We start from the raw sequence: 9139 nt of genomic DNA on the forward strand, positions 1-9139 counted from the left end.
TAGGTTAGGTTAGGTTAGGTTAGGTTAGGTTAGGTTAGGTTAGGTTAGGTTAGGTTAGGTTAGGTTAGGTTAGGTTAGGTTAGGTTAGGTTAGGTTAGGTTAGGTTAGGTTAGGTTAGGTTAGGTTAGGTTAGGTTAGGTTAGGTTAGGTTAGGTTAGGTTAGGTTAGGTTAGGTTAGGTTAGGTTAGGTTAGGTTAGGTTAGGTTAGGTTAGGTTAGGTTAGGTTAGGTTAGGTTAGGTTAGGTTATGTTAGGTTAGGTTAGGTTAGGTTAGGTTAGGTTAGGTAAGGTCATTGTATTTAATTATTTAAAAAAATTTCCCCTCTCAGGCAATATTAGGTTAGGTTAGGTTAGGTTAGGTTAGGTTAGGTTAGGTTAGGTTAGGTCAGGTCATTGTATTTAATAATTTTTAAATTTTTTTTTACTTTTAGGCAAGGTTAGGTTAAGTTAGGTTAGGTTAGGTCATTGTATTTGATTATTTAAAAAAAATTCCCCTCTCAGGCAATATTAGGTTAGGTTAGGTTAGTTTAGGTTAGGTAAGGTCATTGTATTTAATTATTTAAAAAAATTTCCCCTCTCAGGCAATATTAGGTTAGGTTAGGTTAGGTTAGGTTAGGTTAGGTTAGGTTAGGTTAGGTTAGGTCAAGTCATTGTATTTAATAATTTTTAAATTTTTTTTACTCTCAGGCAAGGTTAGGTTAGGTTAGGTTAGGTTAGGTAAGGTTAGGTTAGGTTAGGTTAGGTTAGGTTAGGTTAGGTTAGGTTAGGTTAGGTTAGGTTAGGTTAGGTTAGGTTAGGTTAGGTTAGGTTAGGTTAGGTTAGGTTAGGTTAGGTTAGGTTAGGTTAGGTTAGGTTAGGTTAGGTTAGGTTAGGTTAGGTTAGGTTAGGTTAGGTTAGGTTAGGTTAGGTTAGGTTAGGTTAGGTTAGGTTAGGTTAGGTTAGGTTAGGTTAGGTTAGGTTAGGTTAGGTTAGGTTAGGTTAGGTTAGGTTAGGTTAGGTTAGGTTAGGTTAGGTTAGGTTAGGTTAGGTTAGGTTAGGTTAGGTTAGGTTGGGTTAGGTTAGGTTAGGTTAGGTTAGGTTAGGTTATGTTAGGTTAGGTCATTGTATTTAATTTTTTAAAAATTTTCCTCTCTCAGGCAAGGTTAGGTTAGGTTAGGTTACATTTGGTCATTGTATTTAATTATTTTCAAATTTTTCCTCTCTCAGGCAAGGTTAGGTTAGGTTAGGTTATGTAAGGTTAGGTCATTGTATTTAATTTTTTTAAATTTTTCCTCTCTTAGGCAAGGTTAGGTCAGGTTAGGTTAGGTTATGTTAGGTTAGGTTAGGTTAGGTTAGGTTAGGTTAGGTTAGGTTAGGTTAGGTTAGGTTAGGTTAGGTTAGGTTAGGTTAGGTTGGGTTAGGTTAGGTTAGGTTAGGTTAGGTTATGTTAGGTTAGGTCATTGTATTTAATTTTTTAAAAATTTTCCTCTCTCAGGCAAGGTTAGGTTAGGTTAGGTTACATTAGGTCATTGTATTTAATTATTTTCAAATTTTTTCCCTCTCAGGCAAGGTTAGGTTAGGTTAGGTTAGGTTATGTAAGGTTAGGTTATTGTATTTAATTTTTTTAAATTTTTCCTCTCTCAGGCAATGTTAGGTTAGGTTAGGTTTGTTTAGGTTAGGTTAGGTCATTGTATTTAATTATTTTGAAATTTTTCCCCTCTCAGGCAAGGTTAGGTTAGGTTAGGTTAGGTTAGGTTAGGTTAGGTTATGTTAGGTTGGGTTTGGTTAGGTCAGGTTAGGTCATTGGTTTTTTTTAATTAATTTTAAATATTAGTTCTCTGAGGTAAGTCAGTTCAAGTCCACAATAGTGTAAATTTTTTTTAAAAAAATTTTAATTTTAAATATTTTATATAAAAAAATTATTTTATCAATAAAAAAAAGTGTGGGATGAATGGTGTATATTATTATAAATATTTTATTGCCATATGTGAGTATGAGGATTATCATGTGGATAATATCTTAAGAAGCACCCCATTTAAATTATGTTAAATAAAATAATTTTTTATATATACTAATATTAATTTATATTTATTAATTAATCTTAAAATATTTTTAATTCAAATTTATTTTCTATTTTGAAATTTTGTTTTCCATAGAAACAGTGTTTTTTTTTTTTTTTAACTTTTTTTTTTTTTTTAATATATTCAGTAAAAATATATTAGCTTGGATCAGTAATGACGTATTTTCCTTCCGAGAAGCTGTGGCAGAAGCAGCAGCCACGTCCACACAGAAGTTCTTGAGAAATAGCAATTTTGCTCTATTCGTGGTTGTTTTCGTTCGTGGTTGTTTGCCGTGCGGGGCGAATCGGGAAATCAAGCAAATAGCTGGAGACATTCTCCCGGCGATCGAGGCCTCGGCGGCCGGGAAAAACGCGCGCGTTTGGGCGTTGCGCGCACCCATGGCAAGGCCCATTTTGGGTTATATAGGGGGTAGTGGTGTCCCGAGGGGAAAAAATTAACATGTTAAATACAGCTTCCAGGCAATAGAGAAATGTCTCGGCGACGGAAGGCACCACTACCCGGCATATTTCCGCCCCTCGGACTCCGTGCGCCAGCCTGTAATAGCGAATCGGGACTTAGAAAAAATTCGAGCAGAGAGCCAGAAAATTCTCCCGGCGATGGAGGCCTCCGCGGCCGAGGAAATTGTCATTGGTGATTTTTGCATGTTAAATTAACATGTGTATTAACACAGGCTTGGAGAAGCAAGCCTGCGGGACTCTGCAATACATTGAGCGGGGAGCCAGAAAATTCTGGCGGCGACCGAGGCCTCCGCGGCCGGGAGAACTCTCGGCGCTCGGGCTCCGCGTGTACCGCGGCAAGGTCCATTTTGGGTTATATAGGGGGTAGTGGTGTCCCGAGGGGTAAAAATTAACATGTTAAATACAGCTTCCAGGCAATAGAGAAATGTCTCGGCGACGGAAGGCACCACTACCCGGCGAATTCCCGCCCCTCGGAATCCGTGCGCCAGCCTATAATAGCGAATCGGGACTTAGAAAAAATTCGAGCAGGGAGCCAGAAAATTCTGGCGGTGACCGAGACCTCCGCGGCCGAGGAAATGGTCATCGGTGATTTTACATGTTAAATTAACATGTGTATTAACACTGGCTGGGAGAAGCAAGCCTGCGGGACTCTGCAATATATTGAGCGGGGAGCCAGAAAATTCTGGCGGCGACCGAGGCCTCCGCGGCCGGGATAATAATCCTTGGTAATTTTACATGTTAAATTAACATGTGTATTAACACATGCTGGGAGAAGCAGGCATTCTGGACTTTGAAAAATTTCGAGCAGGGGCCGGAGAAATTCTCCCGGCGACCGAGGCCTCCGCGGCCGGGAGAACTCTCGGCGCTCGGGCTCCGCGTCTACCCATGGGGAGCGGGCAGCCAGAAAATTCTGGCGGCGACCGAGGCCTCCGCGGCCGAGGAAAAGGTCATTGGTAATATTACATGTTAAATTAACATGTGTATTAACACATGCTGGGAGAAGCAGGCATTCTGGACTTTGAAAAATTTCGAGCAGGGGCCGCAGAAATTCTCCCGGCGACCGAGGCCTCCGCGGCCGGGAGAACTCTCGGCGCTCGGGCTCCGCGTCTACCCATGGGGAGCGGGCAGCCAGAAAATTCTGGCGGCGACCGAGGCCTCCGCGGCCGAGGAAATGGTCCTTGGTGATTTTACATGTTAAATTAACATGTGTATTAACACAGGCTGGGAGATGCAGGCATTCTGGTCTTAGAAAAATTTCGAACAGGGGCCGGAGAAATTCTCCCGGCGGCCGAGGCCTCCGCGGCCGGAAGAACTCTCGAAAACCACCTCGTTCGTGGTTGTTTGCCGTGCGGGGCGAATCGGGAAATCTAGCAAATAGCTGAAGACATTCTCCCGGCGATGGAGGCCTCGGCGGCCGGGAAAAACGCCCGCGCTCGGGCGTTGCGCGCCCCCTTGGCAAGGCCCATTTTGGGTTATATAGGGGGTAGTGGTGTCCCGAGGGGAAAAAATTAACATGTTAAATACTGCTCCCAGGCAATTGTAAAATGTCTCGGCGACGGAAGGCACCACTACCCGGCATATTTACGCCCCTCGGACTCCGTGCGCCAGGCCTGTAATAGCGAATCGGGACTTAGAAAAAAAATTCGAGCAGGGAGCCAGAACATTTTCCCGGCGATCGAGGCCTCCGCGGCCGAGGAATTTGTCATTGGTGATTTTGCATGTTACATTAACATGTGTATTAACACAGGCTTGGAGAAGCAAGCCTGCGGGACTCTGCAATACATTGAGCGGGCAGCCAGAAAATTCTGGCGGCGACCGAGGCCTCCGCGGCCGGGGAAATAATCCTCTGTAATTTTACATGTTAAATTAACATGTGTATTAACACAGGCTTGGAGAAGCAAGCCTGCGGGACTCTGCAATACATTGAGCGGGGAGCCAGAAATTTCTGGCGGCGACCGAGGCCTCTGCGGCCGGGGATAATAATCCTTGTTAATTTTACATGTTAAATTAACATGTGTATTAACACAGGCTGGGAGAACTAGGCATTCTGGACTTTGAAAAATTTCGAGCAGGGGCCGGAGAAATTCTCCCGGCGACCGAGGCCTCCGCGGCCGGGAGAACTCTCGGCGCTCGGGCTCCGCGTCTACCCATGGGGAGCGGGCAGCCAGAAAATTCTGGCGGCGACCGAGGCCTCCGCGGCCGAGGAAAAGGTCATTGGTAATATTACATGTTAAATTAACATGTGTATTAACACATGCTGGGAGAAGCAGGCATTCTGGACTTTGAAAAATTTCGAGCAGGGGCCGGAGAAATTCTCCCGGCGACCGAGGCCTCCGCGGCCGGGAGAACTCTCGGCGCTCGGGCTCCGCGTCTACCCATGGGGAGCGGGCAGCCAGAAAATTCTGGCGGCGACCGAGGCCTCCGCGGCCGAGGAAATGGTCCTTGGTAATTTTACATGTTAAATTAACATGTGTATTAACACAGGCTGGGAGAAGCAGGCATTCTGGACTTTGGAAAATTTCGAGCAGGGGCCGGAGAAATTCTCCCGGCGACCGAGGCCTCTGCGGCCGGGAGAACTCTCGGCGCTCGGGCTCCGGGTGTACCCGCGGCAAGGCCCATTTTGTGTTATATAGGGGGTAGTGGTGTCCCGAGGGGGAAAAAATTAACATGTTAAATACTGCTTCCAGGCAATTGTAAAATGTCTCGGCGACGGAAGGCACCACTACCCGGCATATTTCCGCCCCTCGGACTCCGTGCGCCAGCCTGTAATAGCGAATCGGGACTTAGAAAAAATTCGAGCAGAGAGCCAGAAAATTCTCCCGGCGATGGAGGCCTCCGCGGCGAGGAAATTGTCATTGGTGATTTTGCATGTTAAATTAACATGTGTATTAACACAGGCTTGGAGAAGCAAGCCTGCGGGACTCTGCAATACATTGAGCGGGGAGCCAGAAAATTCTGGCGGCGACCGAGGCCTCCGCGGCCGGGAGAACTCTCGGCGCTCGGGCTCCGCGTCTACACATGGGGGAGCGGGCAGCCAGAAAATTCTGGCGGCGACCGAGGCCTCCGCGGCCGAGGAAATGGTCCTTGGTGATTTTACATGTTAAATTAACATGTGTATTAACACAGGCTGGGAGAAGCAAGCCTGCGGGTCGCTGCAATATATTGAGCGGGGGAGCCAGAAATTTCTGGCGGCGACCGAGGCCTCCGCGGCCGGGGAAATAATCCTCGGTAATTTTACATGTTAAATTAACATGTGTATTAACACAGGCTTGGAGAAGCAAGCCTGCGGGACTCTGCAATACATTGAGCGGGGAGCCAGAAATTTCTGGCGGCGACCGAGGCCTCTGCGGCCGGGATAATAATCCTTGGTAATTTTACATGTTAAATTAACATGTGTATTAACACAGGCTGGGGAGAACTAGGCATTCTGGACTTTGAAAAATTTCGAGCAGGGGCCGGAGAAATTCTCCCGGCGACCGAGGCCTCCGCGGCCGGGAGAACTCTCGGCGCTCGGGCAGCGCGTCTACCCATGGGGAGCGGGCAGCCAGAAAATTCTGGCGGCGACCGAGGCCTCCGCGGCCGAGGAAAAGGTCATTGGTAATATTACATGTTAAATTAACATGTGTATTAACACATGCTGGGAGAAGCAGGCATTCTGGACTTTGAAAAATTTCGAGCAGGGGCCGGAGAAATTCTCCCGGCGACCGAGGCCTCCGCGGCCGGGAGAACTCTCGGCGCTCGGGCTCCGCGTCTACCAATGGGGAGCGGGCAGCCAGAAAATTCTGGCGGCGACCGAGGCCTCCGCGGCCGAGGAAATGGTCCTTGTTGATTTTACATGTTAAATTAACATGTGTATTAACACAGGCTGGGAGAAGCAAGCCTGCGGGACTCTGCAATACATTGAGCGGGGAGCCAGAAAATTCTGGCGGCGACCGAGGCCTCCGCGGCCGAGGAAATGGTCCTCAATGATTTTACATGTTAAATTATCATGTGTATTAACACAGGCTGGGAGAAGCAAGCCTGCGGGACTCTGCAATACATTGAGCGGGGAGCCAGAAAATTCTGGCGGCGACCGAGGCCTCCGCGGCCGGGGAAATAATCCTCGGTAATTTTACATGTTAAATTAACATGTGTATTAACACAGGCTGGGAGAAGCAGGCATTCTGGACTTTGAAAAATTTCGAGCAGGGGCCGGAGAAATTCTCCCGGCGACCGAGGCCTCCGCGGCCGGGAGAACTTCGGCGCTCGGGCTCCGCGTGTACCCGCCGCAAGGCCCATTTTGGGTTATATAGGGGGTAGTGGTGTCTCTGGAGGGAAAAAATACACGGTAAATATTGCAGCCAGAGCCTATGGCAATCTGTTGGCGACCGAGGCCTCCACACGCCGGCAAATTTTCGGCTCTCGGACTGTGTGTATTCCACTGGAGACAGGCCTGCGGGACTCTGTAATATATTGAGCCGGGAGCCAGAAAATTCTGGCGGCGACCGAGGCCTCCGCGGCCGGGGAAATAATCCTCGGTAATTTTACATGTTAAATTAACATGTGTATTAACACAGGCTGGGAGAAGCAAGCCTGCGGGTCGCTGCAATATATTGAGCGGGGAGCCAGAAAATTCTGGCGGCGACCGAGGCCTCCGCGGCCGGGGAAATAATCCTCGGTAATTTTACATGTTAAATTAACATGTGTATTAACACAGGCTTGGAGAAGCAAGCCTGCGGGACTCTGCAATACATTGAGCGGGGAGCCAGAAAATTCTGGCGGCGACCGCGGCCTCTGCGGCCAGGGAAATAATCCTCGGTAATTTTTACATGTTAAATAACCATGTGTATTAACACAGGCTGGGAGAAGCAAGCATGCGGGACTCTGCAATATATTGAGCAGGGAGCCAGAAAATTCTGGCTGCGACCGAGGCCTCTGCGGCCGAGGAAATGGTCATTGGTAATTTTACATGTTAAATTAACATGTGTTTTAACACAGGCTGGGAGATGCAGGCATTCTGGACTTAGAAAAATTTTCGAGCAGGGGCCCGAGAAATTCTCCCGGCGACCGAGGCCTCTGCGGCCGGGAGAACTCTCGAAAACCACCTCGTTCGTGGTTGTTTGCCGTGCGGGGCGAATCGGGAAATCTAGCAAATAGCTGAAGACATTCTCCCGGCGATGGAGGCCTCGGCGGCCGGGAAAAACGCCCGCGCTCGGGCGTTGCGCGCCCCCTTGGCAAGGCCCATTTTGGGTTATATAGGGGGTAGTGGTGTCCCGAGGGGAAAAAAATTAACATGTTAAATACTGCTCCCAGGCAATTGTAAAATGTCTCGGCGACGGAAGGCACCACTACCCGGCATATTTACGCCCCTCGGACTCCGTGCGCCAGCCTGTAATAGCGAATCGGGACTTAGAAAAAAAATTCGAGCAGGGAGCCAGAACATTTTCCCGGCGATCGAGGCCTCCGCGGCCGAGGAATTTGTCATTGGTGATTTTGCATGTTAAATTAACATGTGTATTAACACAGGCTTGGAGAAGCAAGCCTGCGGGACTCTGCAATACATTGAGCGGGCAGCCAGAAAATTCTGGCGGCGACCGTGGCCTCCGCGGCCGGGGAAATAATCCTCTGTAATTTTACATGTTAAATTAACATGTGTATTAACACAGGCTTGGAGAAGCAAGCCTGCGGGACTCTGCAATACATTGAGCGGGGGAGCCAGAAATTTCTGGCGGCGACCGAGGCCTCTGCGGCCGGGATAATAATCCTTGGTAATTTTACATGTTAAATTAACATGTGTATTAACACAGGCTGGGAGAACTAGGCATTCTGGACTTTGAAAAATTTCGAGCAGGGGCCGGAGAAATTCTCCCGGCGACCGAGGCCTCCGCGGCCGGGAGAACTCTCGGCGCTCGGGCTCCGCGTCTACCCATGGGGAGCGGGCAGCCAGAAAATTCTGGCGGCGACCGAGGCCTCCGCGGCCGAGGAAAAGGTCATTGGTAATATTACATGTTAAATTAACATGTGTATTAACACATGCTGGGAGAAGCAGGCATTCTGGACTTTGAAAAATTTCGAGCAGGGGCCGGAGAAATTCTCCCGGCGACCGAGGCCTCCGCGGCCGGGAGAACTCTCGGCGCTCGGGCTCCGCGTCTACCCTTGGGGAGCGGGCAGCCAGAAAATTCTGGCGGCGACCCGAGGCCTCCGCGGCCGAGGAAATGGTCCTTGGTGATTTTACATGTTAAATTAAACATGTGTATTAACACAGGCTGGGAGAAGCAGGCATTCTGGACTTTGGAAAATTTCGAGCAGGGGGCCGGAGAAAATCTCCCGGCGACCGAGGCCTCTGCGGCCGGGAGAACTCTCGGCGCTCGGGCTCCGGGTGTACCCGCGGCAAGGCCCATTTTGTGTTATATAGGGGGTAGTGGTGTCCCGAGGGGGAAAAATTAACATGTTAAATACTGCTTCCAGGCAATAGGAAAATGTCTCGGCGACGGAACACACCACTACCCGGCGAATTCCCGCCCCTCGGACTCCGTGCGCCAGCTAGTAAGAGCGAATCGGGACTTGGAAAAAATTTTATCGGGGAGCCAGAAAATTCTCCCGGCGATCAAGGCAATCACCGCCGGGAGAATTTTTTCTAGCT

The sequence above is a fragment of the Bacillus rossius genome, unplaced genomic scaffold (genome assembly GCF_032445375.1).
Source record: "Bacillus rossius redtenbacheri isolate Brsri unplaced genomic scaffold, Brsri_v3 Brsri_v3_scf368, whole genome shotgun sequence".
In the NCBI taxonomy this organism is placed as follows: Eukaryota; Metazoa; Arthropoda; class Insecta; order Phasmatodea; family Bacillidae; genus Bacillus; species Bacillus rossius.